Source organism: Fukomys damarensis, unplaced genomic scaffold (genome assembly GCF_012274545.1).
Source record: "Fukomys damarensis isolate Sample0158 unplaced genomic scaffold, DMR_v1.0_HiC HiC_scaffold_24, whole genome shotgun sequence".
Classification (NCBI taxonomy): Eukaryota; Metazoa; Chordata; class Mammalia; order Rodentia; family Bathyergidae; genus Fukomys; species Fukomys damarensis.
Window position 1 is genome coordinate 59,400,428 of NW_022900936.1, and position 7,560 is coordinate 59,407,987.

A 7,560-nucleotide genomic window follows, 5' to 3' on the forward strand; every position below is an offset into this window, starting at 1 on the left:
CTGTGTTGAGTTGGCATTGTACAGAAATGGACAACCATATTGGTCTAGAAATGTTCATTTATTTTTTTTTCCATGTGTACAGGGGTAACACATAATACTAAATATGTAAGGTCATATCTACGTGGGTTTGATTACAGAAACTAATAAAGTATTCTCTAAATAATGAAAAAAAGAATAAGATAAGACTGTAAGAGGGAGAAGCAATTTAAATATGTTCAGGGACCATGTTCATCTCCAGAATTAAGGATTATTTTAATGTTACATCATTGCCTTTTCTCTTTTACTTTCCTTTTTAGTTTTATTTTAGGATTCCCTATTTTTAATGTTCATACAGAGATTTCTTTAACTGAAATACCAAATAGTTTCTTTGGTGTGAAAAACTATAATAGTACACAGGATCCTAATGAGATAATTAATAATGTGAAATAGGAAGTAAAGGGCTAAAGGTGTAGGGAAAGTGAGAAGGATGGGGGAAAGGTAATAAGGGAGAGGAAAAAATATTAGAAACTGAAAAAATGGAAATAAAGTGTTTGTAAATGGGGAAGGAAGGAGGGGGTGAAGGGAGGGCAGGGACAAGGGGAAAAATGAGAATCAAGACCTATTATGTAAAGGCACAGAATCCCAATGATGAATGTAGTTGTATTGTATACCTAGATTGTACCAATAAACCTGTGATTAGCTTAAAAAAAAAAAAAGACGAAGGGTTATACCCTATCAGTGATTATCAACTATGGAGGTAAACTACCGTACTGAGTCTCAGGGTTTTAAAGTATGTTCAGATCATTAATCATTATAATAGCTAAAATATCCAATGCTGCCAGTGATTTGTCTTTTTAAAATATGTATTTCAGAATAATAACTTCATAGTCACACCATTCGGAAGTGTTCTTTTGAAGACAGAAGAAAGGGAAGTTACATCTAGTATAAATCATGTATAATAGGGAGGCATATTACAGAAATAACATAAGCTTAGCTGGGGATCATGGTGCATGCATATAATCCCAACTACTTGAGAGGTTGACAAAGGAACACAGCATGTTCAAGGTCAGCGTGAGCAACTTAGTGAGACCCTATCTAAAAGTAAAATAAAAAGGACTGTGTATATAGCCCAGGGGTAAAGCATTTTCCTAGTATGTACTAGGCCCCAGATTCAAACCCCAGTCGCAGGAAAAAAAAGGCAGAGAGAGAATCTGCCAAAAAAATATACACACAATTCAACAGTTCGCCATAGTAAGAAATGTCTGGCTAATGGTTATGACTTTGAGCACCTCTTGTACATTTAGAGGCCCAAAGTACTTTGTATTAATCTCATGATGGCTCAATAAATTTAGTATTAAAATATTTATACGAGTTTTTCTTATACTTCTCATTACTTCTATATGTGTTACTTGAAATAAGCATACATTATTAAACCTTAAGTGGAGATTTAGGTATCGGTGCCCATCGGAGTGTGTAGCAAACGTGGCTGTCATTCATGATGCTGCTGAAGCAGAAAAGAAAACGGGAGTCACTCCTTGAAAGTCAGCAAGTTCTTGGGTTCAGGGGCCTCCTTTGGAGAAGTAAAGAATTATTATCAGTCTAGACATGTCCTATTAAAGTCTGAGTTAGACATTTTATAGACATTTGCGGATATGACATAATTTTTAATATAACACAATTAAATTGACTGCTTTATCTTCATACCTTGATATACAATAAACCATTGTATATTAATAATCTTAGTTTTTCTTATTACATTGAAAACATTAATGATCAGTATTTCACATGAGCTGTATTAAAGCAGGACAGGGTGTTATGCGGTCTACTTTTTTTTTTTTTTTTTTTTTTTTGAGACAGGGTCTCACTATGTAGTTGAGGTTGACCTGGTACTCACTATGTAGCCCAGGATGGTCTCAAACTCACAGTGATCCTCCTGCCTCAGCCTCCCGAAGAGTGCTGAGGTTACAGGTATGCGCCATCATGCCCGGCATGAGGTCTACTTTTAAGCATAGAGCACAGACTAAATATACTTTCTCTTTGGCAAATCACTCAGGCTCCACTTTATCTGTAAATGATGTTATTTACACTATGTCAGGAGCTTCCAGTGATTGTTTTATAACTCTTAAAGGGTAATATTTTTAAAAAGTAAAATGTTGGGCCAGGGATTTAGCTCAGTGGTTCGGTGGCCTGCCTCACAAGCAAAAGATCCCAAGTTCAATCCTGTCAATTCTCATATTACTATAAAATGAACATGTCAGAGATTTTTTTTATTTAACTCAGTTAATGAAGATACTGGTAAAATGTGACTAGTTCTCAAAATAATTTAAACAGCACAGACATATAGGCAATAAGAAATAAAATTAAAAAAATACAAAATAGCAAATATCCACGGGGCAATATTTCACCAGAATTAGATCATTTATCTTTCTTTGGACAAAAGTCATTTGCATTGCTGTACATGTTCTATAACATATGCAGTTGTAAAATACTAAAAGATACAGGCTTCTTTAAATGAAAGAACCTGGAAGGAGGTGTTCCACAGTGCAGCCAATAATCTCTTTTTGTGCATTTCAAAATCCTTTACAGTTTTTCTGACACGAATTGGAGTCTTGGGTTTCAAACATAATATTCTATGGACTTTCAAGACATAATACACATGAAAAGCAGAGTTTCAGGTTGAAATGAATATAGGAATGGAGTAAGCTACGTACTTTCTTTTTCTCTTGAATTAGACACTGTGGTAAGCGTAATGGTACACACCTGCAACGAACGTCAGCACTGTGGGAGACAGAGACAAAAGGATCACAAGTTTGAGCCTAGCTCATGCAATTTAATGACTCAGAGAGACCCTGATTACAAACAAACAAAGGGCCAAGGATATCGCTCTGTGTGAAAGGACTGAATTCAAATGCCAGGGTTGGGGAGTGGGGTGCTAGGCTAGAGTTCTTTTGATTTATGTAAATCACAGTTTGAAAACCATTATATCATATCTACAACTACCTGATTGGCCTTACATTTGGTCCCTGAGCACTGCTTTAATAGCTGCCATTTTCTTACATTTCACCCGTAATACTATCTACTCCCACCAAATGAACACACACACACACACACACACACACACACACACTTGTATATACATATCACACAAAAGCACTCTGACCTATCCAAAAACTAAACAAATGTACCCCTTCTGGGATATTTATATATCTTTTCAAATTTGTGGTTCCAAAACCATTTGTGACTACTGGATTTCTAGTTCTGAATTTCACTGAACAATAGCAAATTATAGAAACAAAACTTTTGTAAAAAAGGATGGGGGTATTGAAGGGAGGGGAGGGGATTGGGAGAAAAAGAGGAATCAAGATATACCATGTATAGGTACAAATCCATCTTGATGAATGTGGTCATTATACATATTTAAATTGTACCAATGAAATTAATTTTAAAAAGAAAAGATATTTTCCACCTTACCACACTTCCACTCAAATAGCCTGAGAGTACTCTTGGAAATAATGTCTAAATTTATCCGTTGAATTTTAGTCTGGTGTAATCTCTATTAGTAATGCATTCAGTTTATTTTCTTAGTTTTAAAAAACATGGCCATATTTTTAAAATGCCTCTGGGCATGTATACCAAAATATCTATAACTTCTGGAATCATGTTTCTCTGTTCTTTATTTCTATTTCAGACTATATGAGTAGTGAAAATCTTTTGTCATTTGAGGATTGTGAAAAGCTTCCTTCACAAATGGGGCACCTTCTCACCTACTGTAGACTCTGCAGTATTCTTGCCTCAGTCCTGTCCTGGCAGGAAATGTGTAGAATCCTTGACTTAGTGGCAAAGATGAGTTCACTTCTTAGCACGCATGCCCCTTGCTAGTAATTCCCATGTAGGACCAAATGGTATATTGTCCCAGCTCTTTAGAGTAAGATTCAGTTCCTTCATTTATTTCTTGATTTTTATTATTTGTTCTTGCTATTGTGTCCACCATGGCCTTGACTTATAGTACTTGTCTATGCAACTGATCTAAACTTGACCTTTTATTTGCCCGATCCCAAATTGCCTTCTCATTTCCTTTTCTTGACTTCATATATATGGAATACTCCTACACTTTCTTTTAATCTTGTGCCATTTTGGCTACTCTTTCCTGTTCTACCCTGTTCTCTTGCTACTCAAATCCTGACCTGACTTTTCCTGTATTGTATCATCATAGGGTTTTAAGAGATCATGATACTGCAGTGAACTTCAACATTACTTAGCAAAATTCTAAAGGTGGCTTTTCTTATCCTGAAGCTATCACCCTTCTCTCTGTTTCATGGTATCTCATGTTGATATGGGATGTTTTCATAAAACCAATATTTTCTTGCACAACAGTTCATTGCAAAATTTATCTTTTAGTCCTGCTAGTTCCATTGCTTGAAAAGGTTTTGTTCTCTTCTATGTATGATTTTTCTTAACTAAGGCAGAAGCACTGACCAAAGAGACACCAAAGAGATCAAACAGCTAACCTTTGCTGAGTAAAAACTATGTGCTAGCTATTATACTGTTTAAAAAAATCTTATTTATTCTGCACAATACATTTCTGAAGGAGATATTATTATTGGTCTCATTTTGTAGTTGAGGAAAAAGGTTGAGTAAATGGCTTAGGTCACTCAGACAATAACTTTAAAAACCTGGATTTAAGTGCAAGTCACTCTGATTGCAAAACTCACTATGCTCTCCATAGTGAATATTGCAACCTATTGCAGGCCATCCCTGTAATAGCTGATGGTTTGACTTACGGTATTTCAACTTCACTATAGCGGGAAGGGAAGATTCATTCAGTAGAAACAGTACCTCAAATTTTTGTCTTTTCTCAGCTTATTAACTGGCAGTATAATATGATGCTAAGCAGCCAAAGAGAACTGCAGCCAGCTGCACAACGATGAAGGTCAAAAACAAAAATACCTTGCTATGATCTGTGTTGCTAAGCTATGATGTTCAGTTAGATATATTAAATGCACTTTTGTCCTAATAATTTAATTTGTAGTGGGTTTTTATCAGCACATAATCCCATCAGAAAATGAGGAGCATCTGTTCTAAACAGGGGGCAAGATATGAGCATTAGGAAATATTAGCAAAAGGACAGTTCAGTAGACAGAAAGTACAGGCTCAAATCCCAGCTCTTGAGCAAGAACCTCTCAGGGTTTCTGTTTTCTCATTTGTAAAATTAGGCTGTTTACTAGGTAGTTTCTACATTTCTTCCACAAATCTAACTGTTGCTTTCTGAAGGGTCTCAAAACTACCAACAGGGTAATCAGTCTCTGCAGCTCAGAGCTGGGGCACCACTATATGGAGGTTAGGCTCATGTGATGAGGTTAATTGTACAAGTCAGAAAGTCAGTCCAGCACACTTCGTCATCTTGTCCTTTCTTGCTCTGTGTCAGGCAACTGATGATTGAGTCAACTGAGAACCAGGCAACTGTGGGTTGTGATGTTACTTCCTAGGACTGATATCACCCAAATGGCAGGTCACACTACCAACTGGAGAGGTCAAATACAGCCCACCTTCGAGTCATTCTTTCAGCACTGGAGAAGCATTCCAACCCAAATACACTGTGTTGGGTTCCTATGAAAAAGGGAGCGATTTACAAGGAACATCCATAGAAGTTGCAATATTTTTAAGTTGCAATATTTTTAAGGGATAGCATACATTTGGAAAGCCATAAATCCAGAAAACATGCTGTAAACATTCCATAGAACACAATTTGAAAGAATTTTGGAGTGATAGGAACAGCAAGTAGATCACTGTATGCAGTACTTAAAAATGAAGATGTCAGGACTGTTTTGCTTGCCTGGATCTCCTTCCATCTGAAATTTGTTCCCTTACCACACCAAGGGTTTCTGATGTAGCAGTCTCTCCTGCCATGTCAGAGTAACTTATTTCCCAAGGCCCAGGTCTTGCTTGACCAGGGGTGGATATTAAATAAGTAAGGCTAATCGGTGCCCTTTGGAGGTTACTGCTATTGTGGCACAAAAATAAGAATCTTGTTCTAAATGTATAAGCAGAAAAAGATCCTTGAATAACGGAAGCAACTAGTGGGCACCACCACTTGGGGAGAACGAGCCAAAATGAAAGAAACAGGGCAAGTGAGACTAGAAAAGGAAGTTGTTTTAGCACTCAGTCCCAGATTTGCCTAAAACCAGAAAACACCCCAACTTTTCAAATGTAATGAGCAATAAGTACCTCTTCTCTTTTTATCATGTTTATTGAGGTCTAATTTACATGTATTAAATTCACTATTTAGTCCTATTCATTTTGATTAGTGTATAAAAGTTTATAACTACTACTATATATTCAAGATATAGAATATTTCTCTCACCCCAGAAAGTTCCCTTATCTTCCTCTGTTATCAACCCCATTCTTCCACTCTACCCATGGCAAACTGCCATTTTGCTATCTGGATAGTTTTGCTTTGTCCTGAATGTCATGTGACTGGAATCATAAGGTACATGGCCTTGTGAGTATCATTTCTTTCACTTAGTTTAATGTTCTTAAGATCTATCCATATTGTTACAAATTTTCAGTATTTTTTGTTCCTCTTTATTTCTAGGCAGCATTTCATTATGTAGATACATCACAGTTGTTTATCTATTTACTAATTCATAAGCACTCAGACTGTTTCCAGATTTGGTGATTATGCAGAAACCCAAAATAAATAATTGCATCCATAATGAGGCCATAATAGTAAGTGAAATAAGTAGGACACACGTATAAATACTGAATAGTTTCTCTGGGGTGAAAAACTAAAAGTGTAAATAAGGTTCAAATTGTATAATTGATGTGAAATAGGAAGAAAAGGGCTAAAGGAATAGGGGAAGTGGGAAGGGAAAAAAGGAAATATGGGAAAAGGAAAAAATGGAAACAAAGTCTTTGTAAACAGGGAAGGGTAGAGGGGGTGAAGGGAGGGCAGGGTTATGGGGAAAACATAAGAACCAAGGTACATCATGTAAAGGTACATGATCCCAATGATGAGTATAACTACTGTATACCTAAAAAGTACCAATAAACTTAAAGAAAAAAAATTGCATCCATGTTTTTGGTATGGGTATACCTTTATTTCTTTTAGTAAATACCTAAGAGGCAGATCACTGAGTTATATAGTAAAGGTTTTTGTAACAGTATAAAAACTCCCAAATGGTATTCCCAAATGGAAGTACCATTTTGCATTGCCACCACTAAGAATTCTTATTATTCTGCTTTCTCATCAGCATTTGATATTTTCATTTTTTAAAAGTTTGAATAATTTTAATAGATTTATAGTGGTATCTCACTGTAGTTTAAATTAAAAATGATGCAAAACATCTTCTCATATCCCTATTTGCCATTCACATATTTTTACTAAAGTGTCTGGTCAAACGTTTTCCTTACTTTTTATCGTGTTGCTTGCTTTCCTGTAATTACACCATGACAATATTGTACATATTCTGGATAAAAGTTCCTTATCAAATTTATGCTTGGAAATATTTACTTTTGGTTTGTGACTTGACTACTTATTTTATTTCAAAGAAGTTTTCTTTTCTTTTCTTTTTTTTTTTTTTT

At 35.7% G+C, this 7,560-nt stretch overlaps 1 long non-coding RNA gene across 1 annotated transcript in view; it reads left to right on the top strand.

Annotated features, from left to right (window-relative positions):
• LOC104866215 overlaps positions 1 to 7,560 on the top strand; it is a 56,789-nt gene that overhangs the window by 19,940 nt on the left and 29,289 nt on the right. The window lies entirely within an intron of this gene.